Source organism: Haliotis rubra, unplaced genomic scaffold (genome assembly GCF_003918875.1).
Source record: "Haliotis rubra isolate DU_JTF1 unplaced genomic scaffold, ASM391887v1 Scf1424, whole genome shotgun sequence".
In the NCBI taxonomy this organism is placed as follows: Eukaryota; Metazoa; Mollusca; class Gastropoda; order Lepetellida; family Haliotidae; genus Haliotis; species Haliotis rubra.
The window spans coordinates 59,009-85,179 of NW_025765364.1; the positions used below are offsets into that span (position 1 = coordinate 59,009).

The 26,171-nt window shown below is 41.9% G+C and overlaps 1 protein-coding gene across 1 annotated transcript in view; it reads left to right on the forward strand.

Annotated features, from left to right (window-relative positions):
- Positions 1–19,440: 19,440 nt before the first annotated feature.
- The window catches only part of LOC124269152 (monocarboxylate transporter 14-like), a 33,924-nt gene continuing 27,193 nt past the window's right edge, over positions 19,441–26,171 (forward strand). Inside the window, exon 1 of the mRNA XM_046704169.1 lies at positions 19,441–19,722. The gene's annotated coding sequence lies outside the window, so the exon portion shown is untranslated. The remainder of the gene's footprint in view (positions 19,723–26,171) is intronic.

Genomic DNA, 26,171 nt, shown 5'->3' on the forward strand with positions numbered 1-26,171 from the left:
AGGCATATTGGTATTAAATTCATGTAGTGATATTTGTGGTAATCTACCTATTACTCCAATAAATAAGCGTTATGAGCTCTCAGTCCATAAATGTGTGTTGTTACCGTCATTAGAAGTAATATAAGTGGAAATCTGTTCATGAAAACTGGCCACTAAGACCAGAATTCCTCTACATGCAGTATATGTATGTTTCAGTCAATGTCTAAATTCAGACAATGTTTAAAATGTGTTTTATTTCAGGATTTTTTTTATTTTAGTCATTCGACAAATTGACTAAAGAACCCGTCTATTTATTTGACAGACTGACTGAAATATTAAGGCTTTCGTTTCTATTAATCATATCGTTTCTAGTCGTAGCCTGATTCGTAAAAATATAGCATAAATGGGCATTGTGGACAAAGCAAAATTATCAAAATTATCTCTCAGGAAAATATCTCTTAACCCGAGAGTCCTAATTTTATATAGCAATTTCATACACAAACATTATTAAAACAACAGGACTTAATGCGCCACCTTGTCTGATAACAGTTGTGTTAAAAATGTTTGTCTTTATATGACATTAGTGCAAAAAACAACGAAACCTGTTATCCATCCGTGTTTGAAGTGGCATATGGCGATTACGTCAACTTTCATGCTCACATTTGTACCCGAATTCTGTTTTTAGATGTTGACGTTCCCGTTTCGATATTTTAACTCGCAAAATAAAGGCCCCGTCGTTTACTATAGGGCGGGGGGGGGGGGTGGCACAGCACCAGTCTGTTGGGTGCGTCCCAAAAACCAACAGTACTGGGAGGGCCATGTCAATATTGACATTTTATAATAAAGTATAACGTTTCTTTGCGTTCGTGTTTTCTGGGAGGGTTGTGGACTAGATGTACAAGAAAATTGGGAGGGTCATTATTTTCAGTGCATCAAAAACGTTTGATCTTACACATCCCCCTCCCGGTGACAGGTTCTTATTCAACGTGAATATACCTATGTACATTAAAAGTACCTTGAACTTAGATTTTGTTCCAGATATCATCTATTTTGCACAATGCATTCACCGTAGAAATTCAGTTTAGCCTTGTGTAAAAAGTTTTTATTCGCACCTATAATATAGTCAAAACTGTCTGGTCATGTGTATGAATTGAGTGCTTCCGATCGTTATCGTTTAGAAAATATCATACGGCTTCTGACATCTCCCAGTGGAAGGAGAGACCCGGTCTTCGTCTGGTGGGCATATCAGAAACTTGTGCTCGAGGGTTCGAATCCCGATTCGTCCCAATTATGTTTCTAGGTTTGCCAACACCACACTCGTGTTGGTGGGTTCCAGGGAAGAGGCAACCGTCTTAGCCCCGCATCACATTGGGCGTTCATCCCATCTTCAGCTGACAAGCTATGATGTATCTGGAATCGTAGTTCATCTGGGAATCTTAGTTCATCTGGCGATGATGACGCCATGTTTAGTTAGATCTTCGTTTAAGTTTTGGGGGCGGTGGGGTAGCCAAATGGTTAAAGCGTTGGCTCGTCAGGAGGAAGACCCGGGTTCGAATCCCCACATAGGCACAATGTGTGAAGCCCATTTCTGGTGTCCTCCGCCGTGATATTGCTTGAATATTGCTAAAAGCGGCGTAAAACCAAACTCAGTCAGTCAGTCAGTTCCTTAAGTACTGTGATAATACTAGCATTTTATTCAAAGTGGTTTTAGTACCAACGCAGGCCCTTACGCTGAAACATCCCACTCTTTGTGATGAACTGATTGCAGAGATACAGGAGGGTTTTGTGTTATACTACCATAGTGTTACTGGCACGAACAGGACATCAAATGACAATATCCAGTGAAACGAAACATCACATGACCATTCCGTTTGTACATAGATATAGAGAACGTATTAACCAAATGATGAGTCCACTTTTGTCCGTCCTTTGGAACCTTCATTACGAAACCAGTTTTTTTTTAATAATCAAACAATAATAATAGAAGGTTGTGAAGTCTCAGGACAAATCGCTGACATTTGGTACACAGCGTGTGCTATTCTTGAGAGTAGAGAGTTTTAATATTGCATCCTCGTTGTTGGAACTAAATATTATTCCAGTTTAAATGTGTGTGTGTGTGTGTGTTTGTTTAATTTGATGCATAATATTTTCCATATTTTGAAAGTGGGTACTGATCAGTAGTGTCAGCAAATGAGGTATATTATATGATATTTTTCGAAAATCGTGACCAAGTTCCACCGACATTTCCAAGGTTTCATATCTCGTACAACTTCCACATTGGGGTGCATAATTATATTTAGTCTTTTACACAAGTGAGATATATGTAAATAATTTTGGGTTTGAGCTGAATCAAATAAATGTTTGATATTCGTGTTTGATGTGTTGCGTTTTCCTTGAAATGGTTTCAATACTGTTGTGCCTTGGCATTTTGTGATAGAAAATGGGTGCCACATTGGCCTCGAGATTTGCGTCCCCTTGATGTGCCAAAATCTGATATAGGCCTAGTCCTTGATAACTATCGTTTGTTTATCGGCACATTGCATTTGGTTCGTGGATTTTAGCATCAAGGTCCATGTTAAGGGACTAGGTGGTTCATCACGTGATTGTTTGGTCAAATCTCGATTGGTTACAGGCGGTCTTTGTTCCTTCTGCCCGCGAAGATCAGGGTTAGAGTTGGTCTTCCGCAACCCATGCTTGTCGTAAGAGGCGACTAACGGGATTGGGTGGTCAGGCTGGCTGACATGGTTGACACATGTCATCGTATCCCAATTACGTAGATCGATGCTTATGCTGTTGATCACTGGATTGTCTGGTCCAGACTCGATTATTTACAGAACACCGCCATATAGCTGGATTATTGCTGAGTGGGGCGTCAAACTAAACTCACTCACTCACTCAGAATTATTTTACTCTAACACAATATAGGTAGTAATATAAATACAGCTTTGTTCAAAAATGCTTCGTTAAGTAACCCCACCAATATGGACATTCTTAAATCTGTACACAATATCATAAAAAGCAAAAGATTTCAATGATCATACTCATATTTTGTTCTTATCGATGAACGTAAATGAATTTCAGATTGCAAATTTGTTTTAACGTTGGCACCACTAACTCGCAATTCTTAATTAGATTAGTAACGTTATTGTTCGTCGTTCCAGAGCGGTATTGATATAAGCATTTTTACTTGTTTTTCAATCTGTGTTTCTTTTGGAAATAAAAATATGTAAAATTATAATGATCGTTACTCATGATGTTGATAAAATGATTTCTCAATGGGCTGTACGGTGGCAAGTTAAATTCAATCCTTCCAAGACTCAAACTATACCGTTTACTAAACGACGTTCCTTAGAGATGAGTCCAAGATTATTTATGCAAAATGCTCCTATAAATGAAGTTTCTGAGCACAAACATTTAGACCTCTGGTTTCAAAAAGACGCAAAATGGATTGCACAGATGAATTCTGTATTTGATCAAGTTTCATAAATGATAACTTGTTTAAGGAGTTTTAAATACCGGTTATCAAGAATAACACTATGCATTTTGTATACATCCTTTACTCTGCCTTTATTTGATTGTTTTAGTTATATATGGGATAAATGTACAGTTAGCCAGGCATCAATGCTTGAAAAGTTACAGCTTGATGCACTTAGAACAATATGTGGGGCTACAAGGGGAAAAAGTCAGAATAAATTATATTTAGAAACAGATATCTTACCTTCAGTAGAAAGAAGAAATTAACTCTATTCCATAAAATGATACATAACAAAACCTGATTACTTAAACAGTCTCGTGCCAGAACCCGTCTCTGTTGCAAACCCATGTAACTTAAGAAACTCTTCAAATTTGCAAAAACTCCTCGCAAGAACCACTTCATATGCTAAATCAGTTTTGCCCAATTCTTTTGAATTCTTTTGAAGAACTCTACCCGTGAAGATCGGGATAGAATAGGTCTTCAGCAAACTTGCCATAAAAGGCGACTATGCTTGTAAGAGGCGGCTAACGGGATCGGGTGGTCATCTGACTTGGTTGACACATGTCATCGGTTCCCCAATTGCGCAGATCGATGCTCATGATTGATCACTGGATTGTCTTGTCCAGACTCGATTATTTACAGACCGCCGCCATATAGCTGGGATATTGCTGAGTGCGGCGTAAAACTAAACTCACTCACTCTTGGAAAAACAATCACAATCACCAAGTGAATTCAAGAATATGATTACACCATATTTTGATACTTTATTCGGGTTTGATATCAACATTGGAAACAGGTTCTGTCAAGTAATCCTCTGTAGACTCAGATTAGAATGCAGCGATTTAAATGCCAATAAAGTAAATCGATTTATATCCGATAACCCATCATGTACTTGTGCTGCTGACTTCCAGGAAACCCTTCATTCTGTTTTTGTATGTCCAAACTATGATGCTATAAGAAACGATTTATTTTATTTCAAACATGGATATAACATAAATGACGATCTGTGTGATAACCTAGAATTACCTAGATGTATAACTCATGATATTATCAAATCATATATACAGCAAAAATAAACATTGAAAACGCACCACTTACAAAAGTTCGGATTACTAAAAGCACGTGTAAGGAATTTATACCTTTTTAGTGGATAATAACAGATGGATGACTGACAAATACAACACAGAAAAGACGCTCATTCATTTAATTGTTCCACAGTCAGAAAGGATCAAACACACGTGGGGTCAAATCGAAAAGTCATTATCGCGTTTGACCGCCATTTGCATTGGCACATGCAGTGCAACGCCTCCTCATTGAGTCAATAAGCTTCCGAATAGAGTTCTTGAGGATGGCATTCCACTTCTGCAGTAGTGTAGCCTCAAGTTCCCGGATGTTTCGCATCTGTTGTCGCCGCGAAAGACTTTGAGCAATTTCGTCCCACAAGTGCTCAGTGGGGGATACATCTGGCGATAGTACTGACCAATGAATTCCCTGGATGTGTTGCAGCATGGAAAGTCTAGCTGTGTGTGCCCGTTCGTTGTCCTGTTGAAAAGTATGGACATCTTGGTAGTGATTGCAAAATGTTACGACGTGATTCTGAAGAATCTGGTCACGGTAGTAAAGGGCATTAATCTCCCTTGACAGACATGAAGGCAGTCCTGTGATTGTAACTTATTCCACCTCAGACCATGGCACTCCCACCACCCCAACGGTCTGTCTGAACTACACACTCATCATAACGTTCACCACGGTAACGAGCAGAAAAAATGCGACTTTTCACAGACGTAGGTTCAAAATTTATTTACTGATAAATTCAGTTATATTTTTCATACATCCACTCTGGATACTGAAGTTTACATTTATGCAAGTCAGTAGTCTGTTAGTCCACCGTTTCTCTCGATGCACTGCTGAATACGGCGTCCCATGCTGTCAATCAAATTGTCTATGTTGTCCTGGGGTAGGCCCACCCATATTTGACTGATAAGATTAGACCACTCAGCGACACTCTTCGGTTCCAACTTTTCTTTTCTCCTTCATAATCTGCCACACATTTTTAATTGGGTTCAGGTCTGGTGATGCCGCGGGAAATTTCTGTAAGGTCACGTGACTCGTTTCAAACCAGTTACAGGTGTGTCTTGACTTGTGTACAGGTGCATTGTCCTGTAAAAGTTTAAAAGGTATTCCACTCTGTCCTTTATGGGATTTCACTAATCATTCTAGTATAAGTTGACAGTACTTGCGTGAATCCATCCTTTCTGTAATAGTTAGCAGCGGCGTTACCCCGAGTTTGCCAATACCACCCCAAAACATGACACTGGGTGTGAACTTTGGAACCATTTTGCAGCTACGTCCACCTTTTGACCACCTCTTTCTTGTGATCCTATAAAACTGAAACTTTGATTCGTCCGTAAACATCACATTTGAAAAGTCTGTACCCTGCATTTCCCTGCACCACTCGAGCCTTTTCTCCATATGTGCTGTTGTCATCAATGGAACTTTCTTCGGCACTCGCTTGACATATCCAGATTGCTTTAAAGATCTTCTGATTGTCCATTCTGATCCCTTAGGGGTTCCTTGACTTGACGCCTTCACGGCAAGCTGTTTTGCAGACCAGTTTGGGTACGCCGCCGCGAGACGCGCGATACGTCGTCTGTCATTTGCCCCAAGAGCAGCACGACGTCCCGATCCAGCCTGTCGCTCTGTCCCTAACCCAGCGTCAAATTTCTTCAAATTTCGGTAAACAGAGGCCCGATGCAGTCCCGTCAGTTTCACAAGTCTAGTTACGGATATAATACCTGCTTCATAATATGCCAAGAGTCGATTTCTGTTGTTTTGTAACGTCATGGCGAAGCTTCGGTATCGTCTGCTAGCAACGAGGTCACGTGATCAAGCCATCCCGAACCCAAGGGAGATATTACATACCAACGAGGCAAGCCACTGGCGGCTAGACACACTGTATATGGGCTTTTTTGATAGTAGGATCGAGTCTACAGAATAAAGTTTTTGTCGCATTTTTCTGCTCGTTACTATATATTGTATATTTAATGTTATTTATGACATGATGTACTCTTGTAGTAGTGTAATGAAATGCAAGTCGCATAAATGTTATTTTGTCTGGAGAGACATTGATATGAGCCTTTTCAGAGCTGTCAACCCCTAAAGATGGTTTGGACTGAGACTGAAAAAAAAAAGCCACGGTCCAGGGACCTCAGGTCCCTGGTCATGTCGAGGGCGACGCTCTGGTGGGGGGTCTCTGGGGGGCAAAGCCCCCCGCCACCGAAAATGAAGTTTAGTGATTTTCAGGAGCATTTGGAGCCTTCTGGTGGCATTATTTTGACACTAAAAGATGCATGCTAATAAATAATAATAAGCCGAATCATTCGCATAAACATCGTTTTAGTACTTCGTTCATTCAGGCGTTCTTTCAATGTTCAACTTTACGCAAAAACGAACGAAAATGCGTAGTAATTTTGAAATTATTTTTGGCTACCAGATATGCGTGAGATTATTATTTGGAGGCGTGAGAGCGTGACATTTGTCAATAAATGCGTGAGAGTTGACAGGTATGCGTTTTGCCTGTTTGCTGATCCTGCTTCTGCACAATTTATCAGAAATGAATATGTTTAAACCACCTGATCTCGATCTCCCTGTAACTTGAGATGACTCCACTATCTACCAAAGAAAAAGATGCTAGAAAATTCTCCAAATCCCTTGGTCAGAATAGCCCATAGTACCTTCCAGACTTCTGTCTAAATATAGCACGAGTCTAAGTATATGACTCTACTATGTATGTTTGTAGCAATGACCTATTGCGACAGAGTATGTTACATTCATACATGAGTTAGTACACACCACCTTGAACACGCCAAAATAACCTGAATATTTGTCAGTGTACGAGGTTATCATGTCAAGCCGTGAACATGTTTGATCGGGCAAAGTGTCTTTATGTCTCCAAATATTTGTACAGTATAAGTGACATGCTGTCAAAAATACCACTTTTTTCACATCAAGAAACCTTTACTCTATACCCCCGTAAGGGGTTGTTTTTGAGACATACATGTAATGATATACTTGACCGCCCAACCTTAAACAGAGAGAAATGTATGAAAAGCCGCAGAGATACTCATTAAACTTCAAGCGGATTTTCTAGCCCGACACGTACGCGTGGATGGAGTCTTAATTTGCTCCTCAAGGTAATCTCTATAACTCAGTTTTTAGTTCAGTATCCCCCGCAACGCGTTTTGCGGGGGGTATTCAAATAAACTCCGTCGGTCCGTGCGTCCGTCCGTGCACATTGGTCTTTTCCGGAGTAGAAATTTAAAACCGTTCAATATTTCTTCTCCAAACGTGGCACATAGATAGCTCTAGTGGTGTACTGGTGCCTTTTGGTAGTTTTGGATTTCTGAATAAAATATGTTTTGCGTTTCCATGGCAACAAGTTTGACATCGACTGAATTTGGTGGCAGTGCTCTTTTCCTTAGCAGAACCTAAAACCGTTCACTATTTCTTCACCAAACGTGGCACATAGATAGGTCTGGTGATGCACTGGTGTCTTTCGGCAGTTTTGGATTTCTGAATGAAACATTTTTTTTTGCATTTCCATAGCAACAAGTTTGGCTTCGGATGAACTTGGTGGTAGTGTTCTCTCCTGGAGCAAAACTTAAAAAACCTTTCAATACTCTGTTACGACGTAAATTGTAATAACGCGGTAAAATGTAATAGAACTGCGGCAAATTGTAATAACAATTTGCCGCAGTTTATTACATTTTACCGCGTTATTACAATTTACGTCGTAACATACTCTCCTTCCACTTTGCTATACACACGCCAAAACATATGACCTAATCATAACTAGTAGACATATTGATGAAATATTTAGTCGTTGGGGGGATATTGATGACTTGTTGATAGTTGATAGCTGAGTCGAAATTTATTCAATGTCGCGTTCAAAATTATTTTACGTTGGATTCTTTCACAATTTCGGATCTTAGATATCGTTCGAACGGACACCAAACACAGACACTGTGTCCTGACCAAGGATAAGACGTATGAGTGAGCAACGTCTTCATTACGTTTAGGATGACGTTTCGGCGTAGCTCCTAACACCGGTACCGTTATCAAGCTATTGATGTACAGAGTATGGTTGAAGGGCACGTATGTAAGTAAGAAGAAGTGTATTTACCCTTGAATGGATTTGGAAGAGGTTACATTAGAGTAGAGACACCTGTTACGTGCACAATGCGGATGATCTAAGGTAAAACGTCCTGACATTGTTCCGTCGGCATTCTAGAAGTTGGTGAGTCAATAATGAAGCATCCAATTTTATGCTGCGTTTACACTAGACCATGATGGCCACGACTGACTGAGTTTGGTTTTACGCGGCTTTTAGCAATATTCCAGAAACATCACGGCGGGGGACACCAGAAATGGGCTTCACACATTGTACCCATGTGGGGATTCTAACCCGGGTCTTCGGCGTGACGAGCCAACGCTTTAACCACTGGGCTACCCCACCGCCCATGATGGCCACGACTCGGATTCTTTTTTTAAAAATCGTAACTAAATCGTGGTGATAGTAAGAGATCTCCATGATCGTGAGGCATCCTTATAATCGTTGCAAAATATTAAACATGTTTAATGCTGCGTTTACACTAGGCCACGATTAGGCTACGATGGCCACGATTCGGATTTTTTTTGAAAATCGTAACTCATCTTGTAAAGCGTGAGAGATCGCAGATCCAAATCGTGGTGATCGCAAGAGATCTCCATGATCGTGAGGCATCTTGATAATCGTGGCAAAATATTAAACATGTTCAATATTTTGTCACGATCATGCCGATGTTTTAGCTATCGTTTCAGAACGTAGTACTGCGTAGTAGGGTGTGGGCATCGGAACACATCGTATAAGAGCGTGAAAAAGCGCCATGGAGCGTGTCTGGATGATCGTAATACATCGGAATGTTAGTTCCCATTGCCCCACGATTCTACCAAGATCTATTGCGATTCTATAAAGATCTATTACAATCTATTACGATTATATTAAGATTTCCTGCACTGTGTCACGTTGTACACAATCTTTCTCGATCTAATGCGATTCAATGCATTTCTATGAACTTTTCAACACGCTGTACTACGATTAGCGTCACGCTGCGAGACGAAATTCATTGTGATCCAACTGCAAGCCGTATCACTATTGTATCGTCATTTTCAATAAAAATATAGGAGATTGGGCCGAAAAAGGGCAAGGGGAAAGGAAAGGGCTCCATAGTATCTCATGCTGTCCGAGAATCGTGTCACAATCGTGTTTAATCGCCATTCCTTGTCTAAACAGAAGGCAACAAAAGGTAGCAGATCGTATACTCAAATCGTGATGATCGTAAAAACTCGCCACTGATCGTCAAATATTCGCAACAGATCTTCATTGAAGCGTGACTGATCGCATATCCAATCGTAAGAATGGGTATCAGATCCTATCAGAGCATATGAAACCGTTAAAGAGCGTCAAGAAAGGGAAAAATAAACAAAACGTTCCACGATCATGAAGATCTACTACGATATTTGGTTCGCGACCTCATAATCGTGGTCTAATCGTGACCTAGTGTAAACGCAGCATTGTGGACTACAGCTTCTTGTTTACTGCGCCCCATGCAATAAACAAGAAGTTGTGGTCCATAAAGTCGCATGCTTCTTTAAGTCCTCACATTTGAAGCCTGTAGTGTAAACAAAAGGGTAAACAACATGGTTATGACTGATTGGAATCTTTGATGGCTTTGTAGTAGCTTTGATCATGGTTCATTAGCATGGGTTGCTGGAGACCAGTATTTTAACCCAGATCTTCACGGGTCACTAGTTTAGAACGGCGCGGTAGTGAATTGAAACATTGTCCCACGGAACATCACGCCAGACCAGGTGAAACGGTCACACTGCTCTTGGTCAGGGTGTCACTCGTCTCTACTGCGTATTCTGACATCCTGGAAAGCGTAGCGTGAAGACTCTCCGTCCATTCGACCACGGGCACACTATTTCACGGAATCCTGAAGATAATAACTTACAAGTATATTTATATATCACTGAGGGTCATGCTCAAAGCACATTGTACATATACATATACTCTTAAAAAAGTAGGGGAACCTGAATTTTCAATTTGGATAGGAAGTATAAGCGTTAACAAACTTTGCAAAGACAGACATCTTATGTCCGCACATTTCTCTTTATTACAACCCCTAAACACAACGCATGGGATGCACGTGCACAACGCAGTACCCCCATACACGTACATATAGTGTCATTCTTGATTTTGACGGTTTTCAAGAAGATCGATAAATCACTGTAGACCATTAATTTTGACAATCATCTTGCATCACACAGTTGCTAGTATTTCTAGCCTTTTTATTGCTTGAAAATGAAAATCGTACACATGCAAATTTCACGTCCTACACCAATCATCTTTCAATAGCCATTACTGTACAAACGACTATGGTCATAAGGAAGTGCAAGTGGTGATGCACTCTCAAAACATTCATTATTATCATATCAACATTGCTTGACTGAGATATGTCTCCTAATTTTCTTCAATCCCAAATTAAAAATGAAGTTCCCCTACCTTTTTTGAAAGACGACAGACAACAGTAAAGCAGTTAGTGTTAGCGTCAGAAGAGGTATGTTTTTAGTCCAGATGTAGTAGGTCCACTCTTGAGGTTAAATGTCACAGAGTTCGTAAAAAGGCAGCTGCATGAGAGAAGGATGGAGCAGCAAAATAGTTCAGTATATATTCTGTTGCAGTACATACGGCGTTTTCATAATAACAAGTGCCATCTGTTACAGCCCGGGAAAGCCACATTTAAGAAAAACGGAGTTGAAAATGGTGTGGCTTAACCGGTAATGGACATGGTTGAGTGATCGTGTGAATGTGGCTCTCCCGGCAATGCGCTATTAGCTAATCCGTGTTACCGTAAATAATGTGAAATATTCATTATGTAAAATCTAGAAATCCAGTTGAATTGTTCGAGGAAAAAAGTCCAGATCACGCAAACTAGCTGCCTCACGTAGGTATACTCAAATCCTTTTTACGAATTAGCTGTGGTTGCATCAGTTATTATGTTTACATTCATGCTAAAAACCATCCTCGATAATCTCAAGGGTATACGTTCCATTAAATCTCCACTGGTACCAGGGGTAAAGTGGAGATTTATCGTAACGCATACCCTGGAGATTATCGAAGATGGCTAAAAACTCAACAACAAAATGATCACAAAATGAAAACTAATTTAGAAGAATGACCATTTATTGCACAAATATACTTATAAACAGCCACATATGTAACGTCTAACTCTTTCTATTTCATAGCTGTTTTTAACCAAAATTCTTGTCCAAACTTCTCTGCTGATACGATATACCAATCATACAAACCAAAGTAGTTTACATGAAGACATAAAAAAATACAAATAAAGTTTTATTAAGAGCAAAGGCTGAAGTTGGCCTTTTCCATAGAATGACCCATTAGCATGTATTATTTTATCTCAGAACAGATGCTATCATATGTTAACTAAAATCTTCAACCAGGATAAAGAAGCCTCCCATCATATGTTAACTAAAATCTTCAACCAGGATAAAGAAGCCGCCCATCATATGTTAACTAAAATCTTCAACCAGGATAAAGAAGCCGCCCATCATATGTTAACTAAAATCTTCAACCAGGATAAAGAAGCCGCCCATCATATGTTAACTATTAGTAAACAAACAAAGGACAAGTCACTAAAACAATTTGTGACGCTTATTTGAAAAAAAACGGTTTTGATTCCCTTACTCAATGTGGCTTTTGCGGCTATTCGCGGCACCGAGGTTTGTACTTGAAATCTGGCTTTAGCGGCAATTGGTATTTTTCAAATGTGGCTTTCCCGGGCGGACACCCTTTTGAACTAACCTATTGAAAGGTACTCTTTACATAATCATGGTAGCTGTAAAGAGAAATGCAATGATCTTGAACGAGGCCTTAAGCTCCAGTTCACCTTATTTATGCTAATATTCTTTTTTAAGGTGTCATTTCGGCCTCTCGAGGCCTGGTGTTTTAGCATATTATATGCTGTACTATGCTGTCTCATCATTTCTAACACATGGAACTATAATAAACTACTACTATTATTATTATAATTAACGCGATAATGATTGACATGGCCTGGTAACCATTTCGACAGCGCCTGAATAGCGTTCAGTGTAAGATTGAACGGATAAGCGCGCTCAGTAAGCATCTTAAGGAAAGAAAAAACGATTCAAACGCAAAATGCGGCAACGAGTGAGACTGTCACCTGAACTGAATGCTGATACATCCCTCTGTCACAGGACATTGAACTCTATATGTTTATATAGGCGCGGAGCCAGTTCAGAGCTCACAAGGAATGCATTAAATGTTTTCTATGCATTTATGAATGTAAAGACACCGCGGGCTGCCTGTAGTCAACTGTTACAAGGTATGTACACACAGCTTTACCTACACTGGTGTCAATGACACGCAGCATGTTGTATGCTATCATGCTGCACGATCATGCTAAAACTCAAACCTGGGCCGCATGATTCACGGTCGCCCGTGACGTTGCTTTTTGTTCTGAAGTGTTGTGTTCCCCAGAAGCCTTTTCTCGTGGATTTCAGTTTCGAGGTGATTATGTTTCTATCCTTTCGCGTAAGAGGCGACTGGCGGGATCGGGTGGTCAGGGCCGCTGACTTGGTTGACATATGTGTACGGTTTCCAATTGCGTCTGCAGACTCGATTTAATTACCGACCGCTACCATTTAGCTGGAATATTGCTGAGTGCGGCGGAAAACTAAACTCACTATCTTTTCGACTCGTGAAGAGGGTTAGAATTGTCTAAGGATCCAACTCTGATATCACCTGCACCACAGTACTACAGTATTCTGAGTCGGTTTCGGACCAATATGGGCTCTACGCGCACGCAGTTCCAGCTGACGCAGTCGCCGTTGCACCGTCTGGGGACTGATGACTTCCCCTTCTTCCACCAATGGTAGTGGCTGTTCTGGACGCTGGCTTGAAACCTGTTCCTTAAAAGTGTGAGCGCGATGTGACGGTCTTGGGACGGGATCGTGAAACGTGATTGCCCTAGGTGTGGTCGATCAGGTCGCAGACTCTGTGGTAACTTGAGGAATATTTAATTGCAACAACCTTCTGGACTCTTGACGTGTAGACACACCTAAGCCTCGAGAATATCAACAGCCCTTTCTCTGAAGGTAGGTAGGTAGGTAGGTAGGTAGGTAACATAAGAAGGTAGGTAGGTAGGTAGGTAGGTAGGTAGGTAGGTAAGTAGGTAACATAAGAACAGGTAACATAAAACTTCATTACTGATAAACGTGACATTATTTAAAATCAATGGTTTAATGCTGTCCAAATGTCGGCGTGCTTTTGGTACACATTTGAATGATCTATCAATGTGTTGTAGAACCGTCTCGTTTTCTGCATTTTCACACGATTTGCAGGTGAAAAGGTGATTTTCAGCAAATGCTCGGTCTCGTGATCACACAGGGATGCACGTGTTTCTTGGTGTGGATCATGTTTATCTGTCATAGTCAGATTAATTCAAGCCCAGTTTGGTTCGAAATTCGTTTTGCATATTCCATGATTAATGATAGTAGGTGATGCGTTTTTAATGGATTTCAGTATATAAGATAATCCGACATTTTGACTACTTTTCACCACAATTAACAGATGAAATCGTATACACGAACAAGTCGATACATTAGCCAAAACATGGCTATATAAGAGGTAACGTATGTGTTGATGTAATGATTTTACACCAACCAATAACTTGTGATTCTTATCTAGAATATCTAAAATATTTTTCATTTTCATATCACCAAATGTCAGGCAAATTGTCTGAACTAATTTGTAAATCTTCATTACTTTCTGATACCCAAACAGTAATATCTGCATGTAACAGTCCTAATAATGTTATAAACATGCCAAACTGTTCCTCAATAAATCTAGGTACAATACAAAGTCAATTTGCACTTTTCACATATGGTTCCAAGGTCATTAAGATAGAGAACTAAGAAGAAGGGGAATACATTTTCTCCCTGTCTAACGCCAGTACTACAGTGGAAGCGTGGTGAAGTAGAATTACCCAACTGTTATCGTGGTCGGTGAAGCGGGCATAATTCCACGGCTATCCAAGTTATACTATGTCACAATACAGCACCCGACCTAGTCGCGCATCGTGGGTCACGGTCTACAGCAAGATAATCCAGACAATCCACTGGTTCAGGAATCCCTCGACGTCAAAACATAGGACGGCGATTACTATAAAAGTCAAGCTTCTGCACTGTGTGTGTGTGTGCTGATCCTCGTTTGTATATAAAAGTATTCCTTATTGCACATGTATATATGACAGATCATACTCAATAACTTACGCATTTAAGACATTTGTTTTCCTGAGCTTGTATGTTTTATGATGAAATGTTAGCTACACTTTGCGTGTATTTTTTATATAAAATGTTTAGCACCACATGCGTGTGTTAATGTGCAGTTATTTTCTACTATTAAACGATAATTACAATTAATTATTCACTATCAGTATCCGAATATACAAAGTTTTGAATACAAGATATCAAATATACAATCGAGTCCGGTAATTCCGCGCAGGAGCAATAGCGTACTTCCGTATTGAAGGTAAACATCGTCTGCTACCATATTTGAAATCGGGACATTTCTACATGGAACTGGCTTTTAATCACTAAAGGAGAGTAAATAACAGTAATTGACAGATAAATTGACAGTTTTATGAAAATTCGTTTTCTTCAGACTTTTAAACCTTTTTCTTCATTATTCATAATTGGATTTAATATGAAACACTAGTCCATACATTGATGAAGTGATTTTTAAAAATAATCTGGCACTAATACGCTTCCATACTTCGGATCTCCAGCTGGATACTATGCGCATCAGTTGCTGCGCAGAATTACCGGACAGCAAGCGATGTCGTCCGAACGCCGGTAAGGTCAACCGTATGGCATAATGCAACGTTAGAATCTGATAGTCTTATATTTCTATGTAAATACGTAAACCACAAAAAATATGAGACGTTAGTTGCCGTGTTGCGATCGATGTGCTTAGGTGCGCTGAATTACCGGACGGCATTGTATATCATGAAAGTAAGGTTATAATGAACGGACCCGTGAAGATCCGGTTTAGAATTGGTCTTCAGCAACCCATACTTGTCCTAGGAGGCGATTAACGGGTTATCGGGTGGTAAGACTCGCTGACTTGTTTGACACATGTCATTGTATCCAGTTGAGTAGATCGATGCTCATGATGTTGTTGACTGGATTGTCTGGTCCAGATTCGATTATTGAAGAACGCCGCCATATATTTGGAATGTTCAGTAGGTTTCATCAGTTTATACCTAGCACTCGTTGAGTAACCTTATAACTCAAAATTATTCTTCTTATGAATAACTGTGAAATAATAATAATTATAATAAAAACAGGTTCTCCTTGTCAAGTCCTTTTGACACTGGCATGACATTTGGACTCGACAAATGTAATACTCTTCATTTGAAACCTGACAAGGTATTTAAAGATGGATCGGTCAAGTTACATGGAGGAATTATTGAGCATCTTGTGGAAGGTCAGGCCTACACCTAACTTTACATGCAAGTTCCAGACAAGCCCAGAATGCCCAGATTCAAGACAAACTTCGAGCCGAGTATAAAACTCGCTTAACGAAAGTCTGGTGCTCAGAGCTAAATGCTCGAAACAAGGTCAAAGCCACCAATATTTTTGCTGTGCCAGTCCTTTCCTTTTCCTTTGGGGTAGTTGATTGGACAAAACAAGATATCAAGAGCCTTGCCTAAGATGAGACCACACGTTCTTCGTTGTGGGGCAGGACCGAAGTCTTAGAAAATCTCAGGAGTGAAGCTGCCAAACACGGTCACCCATCCACGGACTCTCCGCACCCAACGTTGCTTTACTTAAACTGATTTGTGACCTGAGCTCTGTGCACAGGACCACACGCCACCACGACCACATTGCAACGTACTTAAATTGCTTCAATATTACTTACTGCTCTGTACCACATGTTCTCAGCGTGTATGGCAAGGATACAATACAGCTATAAGCAAAGTCTAACGACCAGGCTTCCTGTGAATCCCATTAACAAGCGTGAACGGTTTGCCAATAAATGAGTTTGCTGTGTGTCACAAGGATGGGTCAAGGTGACCTCGACTTTCCTCGATTATCTGAGCCTGACTGTAGGTCAGTGACTCTTTCCTGAGAGGTTCTTTATGATTATGGAAAACATGTCTCTTTTTAACTGCGGAACATGAGACATATTGCCATTACAATTATAGTCATGTGACACCAAATTCATGCCAATTTCTCCTTGCCTTGTTATGACGTGACTATGCCAAACAAACCGTTTAGCATAAACATTTTTTACTTCGACGTACAATGGGGTCACGCTATATGATTATCTTTTTGTATGTACTAAATCTGGTACCGAAACTATTAATGATGAGAAAGGCGGTAAGTACAGAAAAGTACTCTGATCATTTAGAAAATCAGATTACACTTCTAACTGCGAGACCCGTGAAGGTCCGGGTTAGAATGTACCTTTAGTAACCCATGCTTGTCGTAAGAGGCGACTAACGGGATCGGGTGGTCAGGTTCGCTGGCTTGGTTGACACATGTCATCGGTTCCCAATTGCGCAGTTCGATGCTCATGCTGTTGATCACTGGATTGTTTGGTCCAGACTCGATTATTTACAGACCGCCGCCATATAACTGGAATATTGCTGAGTGTGGCGTAAAAAATAAACTCACTCACTCACTCAAACTGCGACTTCTCACCGATCCAATGCATTACGATCCAGTCTCATGAACAGCAAGTAAATGCGACACAAATATTACCCTAGATTGTATGGATAACTCGAAATACACAGACTTGAATACTTACATATACTGAGAGAAACAAATAATGGAACATAGGAAAATTCAAGCGTTCCTTTAGTATTTTCCAGTTTTCATGACCAGCTTTGAATAACGCTGGATGAAATCTGAGAATGAATAAAAGAGCACTGCCATGAAGTGGTGTTCCCTTATTTGTTTCCCTCAGTATATGTTTATCAAGAAAAGAAATAGGCCAAATGTCAGTTCCCATACGACTTCTATAAGGGATTTAAACAATATATTGTGTTGGTATACGTTCTTGGCTCAAAACACCCAGCTTAGGTCTCAGTTGGGGTAGCCTAGTGGTTAAAGCGTTCGCTCGTCACGCCGAAGACCTGGGTTCGATTCCCAACATGGGTATAATGTGAATTTCTGGTGTCCCCCGCCGTGATATTGCTGGAATATTGCTAAAAGCGGCGTAAAACTAAAAATCACTCACTCACCCGAAGGATTCTGAAACAATCTTCAAATGTTTAAAAGCTGATAGGTAGATTGCACCTTTACTGACTGACTGAGTTTGGTTTTACGCCGCTTTTAGCAATATTCCAGCAATATCACGGCGGGGAACACCAGAAATGGGCTTCACACATTGTACCCATGTGGGGATTCGAACCCGGGTCTTCGGTGTGACGAGCCAACGCTTTAACCATTAGGCTACCCCACCGCCCCTGCACCTTTAACATTGTTATTGCATGTATGACAAAACGTAGACTTAAGTGGAACGACAGTGATATTACATCGTTTGCAAACGCTTGTTTACAAAAATATTATTTGAATGTGATTGTTGATAAAGTAAACGACGTAGCCTATTATCGCGTAGAGACGCATAGAAAATATAACATATGTGTACATGTATATCTCAGTAAAACCCTAACTGTCACTGCCATCCGTTTGGTAAACTGATATCGGGCATTAGTGTTTCCGGACCCAATAATTTCATTCGGGAAGTATCCATGGCCGCTGACAGGGAACAGTAAACTTGTTTTGTACTTGTTGTGGCTACTATTTAGAGACACTAAACTAACAATCTTGTCTTATTCCTCTTCCAAAGATGTACGTGACGAAACAAGTGCTTATACGAAGGTGAAGTGAAATTGTGTTTAACGTCGTGCTTGAGAATATTTCGCTCATATGACGACGTGCATGCGTGTGTATGTGTATGTGCGGCTGCTTGTACTAACCCAGGCATAAGCTGTTTTTAGTGCTAGCTCAATGAGATACCATGCCGCAGTGAAGCATGAATACCCCACTCAGACACATTATACTGACTCCGAGCCGACCGGTCCTTGTTGTACTCATTAATGCCGAGCGCCAGGCAGGGACCAACAAGTACCATATTTTAACGTCTTTTGGTCGAACCCGCGACCTTCCGCTCTCCGGGCGGACGCTCTAACCACTACACCACGGAGGCGGTCTTACACGAAGACGAGAGCATGGAATTAATCAACGTTATCTACAGGTAGTTTGTGAAAATGAATGACAGTTGCGGTCGTTTCTTGGGTCCAACAACAAAACGCGCAAAAAAGACTTATAGTCAAAACCAACCAGTGAAGATCCGGGTTAGAACTGATCTTCAGCAACCCATGCTTGTCGTAAGAGGCGACTAACGAGATAGGTTGTCAGGCTCGCTGACTTGGTTGACACATGTCGTCGTATCCCAAATGAGTATATTCAGTCTCATGCTGTTGGTCACAGGATTATCTGTCCCAGACTCGATTATATCCAGACCGCCGCAGTATAACTGGAATATGGCTGAATGCGGCGTAAACCAACCAACTATAGATGGACTCGATAAATCAATAATGTGGAGAAAAATGAAAAATACAACGTATAATGTATTTTCCACATGAAAGAATATTGTGCCTATGAAACCGGATATAGCTGGAATAATGCTCGTAACGGATTAAACAACAAACAAACAAAACAACACTGCATCTGGTGCTCCTTCTGACATTCCAGGTCCCCTCCAGTGAACTCCATGTAAACATGCATGATATCTGGGTCGTTCAATTATGGTTTGTCCTGCATGCATTGGAGGTCGCCTATATGCTTTGTAAGGACAACGCACACCGACACAGCACAGTGGGCCTGTCACCTGACCGTGAATTGCCTGTGGGTATCTTCAGATTCATCTAGCAGAAACGCTACTAGATCACGGAACTGACTTTGTCGATCACCGCATATATGACGACGAAACATGCTTAGATACGGTACTGTTTCCATGGAGTATGCAGTTCATGCATGCAGCGCTGTAATACGTGTACGCTTCGGTATTGCTCGTATGGCGGAATGAACGGACTGGCTATTGGCGAGACAAGGTATGGATATTTTGTTATCTTCCTTCACGGTGTGGGAAATAATGGCATATGTATGGAAAATGACCCCTCATCTTCTGTTTGATTATAGAGATGAAGGTATATTTTGCTGCTTGGCACTCCCAGATGAGATGAGATTGTATAGGGTAGTATAGTAGTGTTAGATGGGAGCCGAGGTCATGGACTCTGTTAGGCGTTAGGGTTATGGGCCTCGACAGTGTTGTTTTCTATGTTGCAACAGTGTATGAATCTGAATTGACATATGCACTGCGTAACACCTTTGGGTTTATTACACGAGTGCAGCTACATCGCGAGTGGTTTATAAATGCATGTAATGTGGATACGACCGTCTGTGTGTGTTTGAGATGTAGGTTTGTGCGTTTGTGATGTCTGTGTGTGTTGTGTTTCATGTGTGTGTGTGTATGTCAGTGTGTATGTGCGTGCATGATGTATGTGTCATGTTCGTGGGTGTGGGATTGATGAATGGGGATGGAAGGGAAGCGATGTCAGTATTCTCGTTTTACGTCCCAAGGGGGTAGTTGGAGGGAGATGTGGGGAGGGGTTGGAAGAGAAGCGATGTCAACGCTCTCGATTTACGCCCGATGGAGGGAGGGGGAGGGTAGATTAGGGGTGGAGATGGAAAAGAACCGATGTCAATGTTCTCGTTTCACGACCATGGAGGTGTGGGGGAGATGAGGGGTGGGGATGGAAGAGAAGTGATGTCAGTGTTCTCGTTTCACGTACCATGGAGGTGTGGGGAGATGATGAGGGTGGGGTTGAAAGAGAAGTGATGTCAGTGTTCTCGTTTCCGTACCATGTCGGTGGGTGGAGGGGAGGGGTTGATGAAGATGAAGGAAGTGATGTCAATGTTCTCGTTTCACGTCCCATGGAGGTGAGGGGGGAGATGAGGAGGGATGGAAGAGAAGTGATGTCAATGTTCTCGTTTCACGTCCGATGGAGGTGTGAGGGGTGATGGGGTGGAGGTAGATGAGGGGTGGGGATGGAAAAGAAGCGATGCCAGTGTTCTCGGTTCCACGTACCATGGAGGTGTGGGGGAGATGAGGGAGGGATGGAAGAGAAGTGATGTCAATGCTCTCGATTTACGTCCCATGGAGGTCGGTGGGTGATGAGGGAGGGTTGGAAGAGAAGCCATGTCAATGCTCTCGTTTCATGTCCAATGGAGGGGTGTGAGGGAGGGGCTAGGAAGGGAAGTGATGTCAGTGCCTTGCTCTCACGTCCCATGGAGGTGTGGGGGGAGATGAGGGGTGGGGATGGAAGGGAAGTGATGTCAATGTTCTCGTTTCAGGTCCATGGACGTGTGGGGAGATGAGGGGAGGGATGGAAGAGAAGGGATGTCAGTGCTCTCGATTTCAAGTCCCATGGAGGTGTGGGGGGAGATGAGGGAGGGATGGAAGAGAAGTGATGTCAGTGCTCTCGTTTCACGTCCCATGGAGGTGTGGGGGAGATGAGGGGAGGGATGGAAGAGAAGTGATGTCAGTGCTCTGTTTCTCACGTCCCATGGAGGGTGGGGGAGATGAGGGGAGGGGATGGAAGAGAAGTGATGTCAGTGCTCTCGTTTCACGTCCCATGGAGGTCGGGGGAGGGTGATGAGGGGTGGATTTGGAAGGGAAGCGATGTCAATGCTCTCGCTTCACGTCCAATGGAGGGGGGATGATGGAGGGGCTAGAAGGAAGTGATGTCAGTGCTCTCTGTTTCACGTCCCATGGAGGTGGGGAGAGATGAGGGAGGGTTGGAAGAGAAGCTGATGTCAACGCTCTCGATTTACGTCCGATGGAGGAGGAGGGTAGATAGAGGGTGGAGATGGAAAAGAACCGATGTCAGTGTTCTCGTTTCACGTCCCATGGAGGTGTGGGGGAGATGAGGGTGGGGATGGAAGAGAAGGGATGTCAGTGTTCTGTTTCACGTACCATGGAGGTGGGGGGATGATGGGAGGGGACGGAAAAGGAAGTGATGTCAGTGTTCTCGTTTCCCGTACCATGGAGGTGGGAGGAGGAGGGGTTGATGAGGGGTGGAGATGGAAAAGAACCGATGTCATGGAGGTGTGGGGAGATGAGGGAGGGGATGGAAGGGAAATGTTCTCGTGTGGGGGGAGATGAGGCACCATGGAGGTGTGGGGGCAGATGAGGGAGATGGGGATGGAAGAGAAGTGATGTCAATGTTCCTGTTTCAGGTCCATGGACGTGTGGGGAGATGCGGGAGGGATGGAAGAGAAGTGATGTCAGTGCTCTCTGGTTTCTAAGTCCCATGGAGGTGTGGGGGAGATGAGGGGAGGGATGGAAGAGAAGTGATGTCAGTGCTCTCGTTTCAAGTCCCATGGAGGTGTGGGGAGATGCGGGGGAGGGATGGAAGAGAAGTGATGTCAGTGCTCTGTTTCAAGTCCCATGGAGAGGTGGGGAGATGAGGGGAGGGGATGGAAGAGAAGTGATGTCAGTGCCTCGCTTTCACGTCCCATGGAGGTGTGGGGGGAGATGAGGAGAGGGGATGGAAGAGAAGTGATGTCAGTGCTCTCGTTTCACGTCCAATGGAGGTGTCGGGAGGGTGATGAGGGGTGGGGTTGGAAGAGAAGCGATGTCAATGCTCTCGCTTCATGTCCAATGGAGGGGGGGATGAGGGGAGGGGCTAGAAGGGAAGTGATGTCAGTGCTCTCGTTTCCTGTCCCATGGAGGTGTGGGGAGGGAGATGAGGGGACGGGTTAACGTTGGAAGAGAGGTGATGTCAACGCTCTGGATTTACTTCCCACTGAGGTAACTGAAGGGAGATTAGGGGAGGGGCTGGTCCCGTGGAGGTGGGAAAGGGCAAATATATGGCAGGTTTGAAGTGAGGCTTGTCCCATGGAGTGGTGGTGGGGGGGGGAGAGAAAATAGCAAAGTCACTATGACACAGCATATCGTGTACACATATGCAAAAGCATCGCGTGTACACATAAAGAACACACATATTGTATCAATGTAAGGTTGAATAGGGTTGACAAACAGGCCGTACTGCTCTACACAATACAACTATTGCTACATAGTGATAACAGTGGCAGTACCTTAAGCTCAAGACATTCATACCATGAGAAGACCACTTATACTAGTCCCCACCTTCTGATTCAACCCTAACCCTAATCCAACCTTTATATTTCCTGAAAGGTTATCAAATGACCAAACTCTCGTGAACATGAAGTGCACACCCTCCCCCTTTTCTCAAAATGCTGTATCCGCCCCTGTTAAATTATTGATACCCCCTTCACACTTGAGGAGGAATGTGCCGGAGTGCTGTCGGAATGAAAAGTTCCTGGAGATTCTTGGAAATTCTTACTGCATTCTAAAACTTCCTACTGCATTCTGAAAGCATTTCAACTGTTTAGGTCAATTCTTGCAACATGCCCGAATGTTTTGAACATGTTCAAAGCTTTCGAGGCACTTTTGAAATGGAAAAATATCGAACGACATTTGAAGTACATTCTAAATGCTTTCTGAGTATTCTTACTGCATTCTAACTGTATTCGAAGTATTCTTACTGCATGATATATATATTCTGAACATATTCGAGGGAGAATGGAAAAGGCAAGCCACTTCAAATCCTGTCAGAATGTCAGAATGCGCCTGGAATGTATCTCGATTGCTGCTGGAATTCCGGTGGAATATTCTTCCAATGTATCGGAATATTTGGATTGCAGTTGTAATACAGCTCGAATGTATCTCGAATACACCTCGAATACAGTCAGAACGTTCCGAATGCTCTTCAAATGAGCCCTGACGTCACCAGAACACCACCGAATCACTTAAAAATGTGGCGACCTGTCACAGAAACGTCAGATAGAATTTGGGAGTTGCATTACAAAGCTTGAAAAAAAACTGTCTAGTTTGACATTCTCTCCCGATTGCGGTTCGAATTTTGGAAATAATCCTTGATTCCTGTCAATTCGAAATAAGTGCGAAGGAGACGTAAAACATGTGGTTGATATTCATGAAATTATATCATAATAATGTTTTAAGATGAAAACACATTCCGTGACAGTATATAGAGCTATATAATAATTCGACAAATATATGGTGCCCGCGAAAACTAACGCAGTAAAAGCCACAGTTACATTCTGAAATGTTGAGACCGCCTCTGTGGTGTAGTGGTTAGAGTGGCCTCCCGGAGAGCGGAAGGTCGCGGGTTCGATCCCCGACCGCGTCATACCAAAAGACGTTAAAATATGGTACTTGTTGGTCCTTGCCTGGCGCTCGGCATTAATGGATACAACAAGGACTGGTCGGCTCGGAGTGGGGTGTTCAATACTATTCATGCTTCACTGCGGCATGGTATTTCAGTGGGCTAGCACTATAAAACCAGCTTCAGGCTGGGCTAGTAAAAGCAGCCGCACATACACACGCATGCACGTCGTCATATGAGCGAAATATTCTCAAGCAAGACGTTAAACCCAATTTCACCTCACCTCACATCTGAAATGTTGAAATATATTTTTCATCCCTTCGACTTCTTAGATCACAACATCAAATTCTTCTACCAGTATAGACAAAATCGAGTACCGTATTACATTTTCAGACTTATACAATGGTATTTTGGCGTTTTTTGTTTGTTTTTGTAAACCATCATTGTACTAGCATGATGAACGTCAATGGGTAACACATTCCGAAGGTTGGTAGTAACACACTGCATCGACGTCTCAGTAATTATAACTGCTTATCCGTTGTGTTTTTATTTGCAGTGGTTATTTATCTGACGTAGAGCATGATCGCAAGATATACTCCGGCGGTATCCTTTTGGTTCCATCAAAATAGTTTCTTGATTTTTCTTCTTGTCAGAGAAGGGACAGCGGGATAGTTAAGTGGTTAACGCATTCGCTCGTCACACCGAAGACCCTGATTTGATCCCCTCATGGGTACAGTGCGTGTAGCCCATTTCTTGTGTCCCCCACCCCGATATTGCTGGAATATTGCTAAAAGTGCCGCAAAACCATACTCACTCACTTTTTGGAGACTGTACAATAATTTCTTCATCTACAGTCCGTTTGAGACAAAATGATACAGATGAATTGCAATATAACACAAAAACAAATAGACAGAAAACAATCCCAGTTTGTTACAAGGGCGCATTGGCAACTAACGGAACAGCGCGAAACGCGAGATGCACGTGCGTTAACGGGTTCTCAACAAACTTTTGAGCTGGCGAGATGACACGTACCCCATCTGCACAGGCAGTGCGCTGTATGTAATTGCATACTTGGGTCACCCCCTGTCATTGTCATCCTTGAAGAAAGCATAGATTTTGTAAATTATAGACATTCATTTTCTCTCACTTTGTCAATCAGCAGTAATCACATGTCTCTGACGTCACTAATGCACGTGCATCTCGCTTTTCGCGCTGTTCCTTTAGTTGCCCTTGAAACAAACTTGGAAAACGCACAAATAAATGCTGACAGTTTCTTAAACAACTTTTTATTTTTGTGACAGAAATTATGCAATTTTTTTCTTGAGTTGGTCAGTTGTTTTGTTGCAGTCCGCGTTGGTTTGATTCTTTTATGTCTATTTGTTTTTGTGTTAGATTGCAATTCATCGGTATCCTTTTGTCTCAAACGGACTGTAAGTTATCGTGGATCGTGGGTATTATGACATAGTTTCCAGACTTCCCGTCCTCTCTTGGGATAATGTGAACTAATTTCTGTATTCTTCTCAAGCAACTGATCACAGGGTTACTTATTTGTTAATGATAATGTGTTCCTATAAAACTACGAAAAGTAAAGCTTATCGATGCCACCTTATGTGTTTATGATATTGGGGCCTTGTAATACTACTAAAAGTAAAGCTTATGGGTGCCACCTTATGTGTTTTATGATATTGGGTCTTTGTAATGCTACTAAAAGTAAAGTTTATTGGTGCCACCTTATGTGTTTATGATACTGGGGCCTTGTAATACTACTAAAAGTAAAGTTTATGGGTGCCACCTTATGTGTTCATGATGTTGGGGCCTTGTAATACTACTAAAAGTAAAGCTTATGGATGCCACCTTATGTGTTCATGATATTGGGTCTTTGTAATACTACTAAAAATAAAGTTTATAGGTGCCACCTTATGTGTTAATGATATTGGGCCTTGTAATACTACTAAAAGTAAAGCTTATGGATGCCACCTAATGTGTTCATGATATTGTGTCTTTGTAATACTACTGAAAATAAAGTTTATGGATGCCACCTTATGTTCATGATGTTGGGGCCTTGTAATACTACTAAAAGTAAAGCTTATGGGATGCCATCTTATGTGTTCATGATGTTGGGGCCTTGTAATACTACTAAAGGTAAAGCTTATGGATGCCATCTTATGTGTTCATGATGTTGGGGCCTTGTAATACTACTAAAAGTAAAGCTTATGGATGCCACCTTATGTGTTCATGATGTTGTGGCCTTGTAATACTACTGAAAATAAAGCTAAGGTGATGCCACC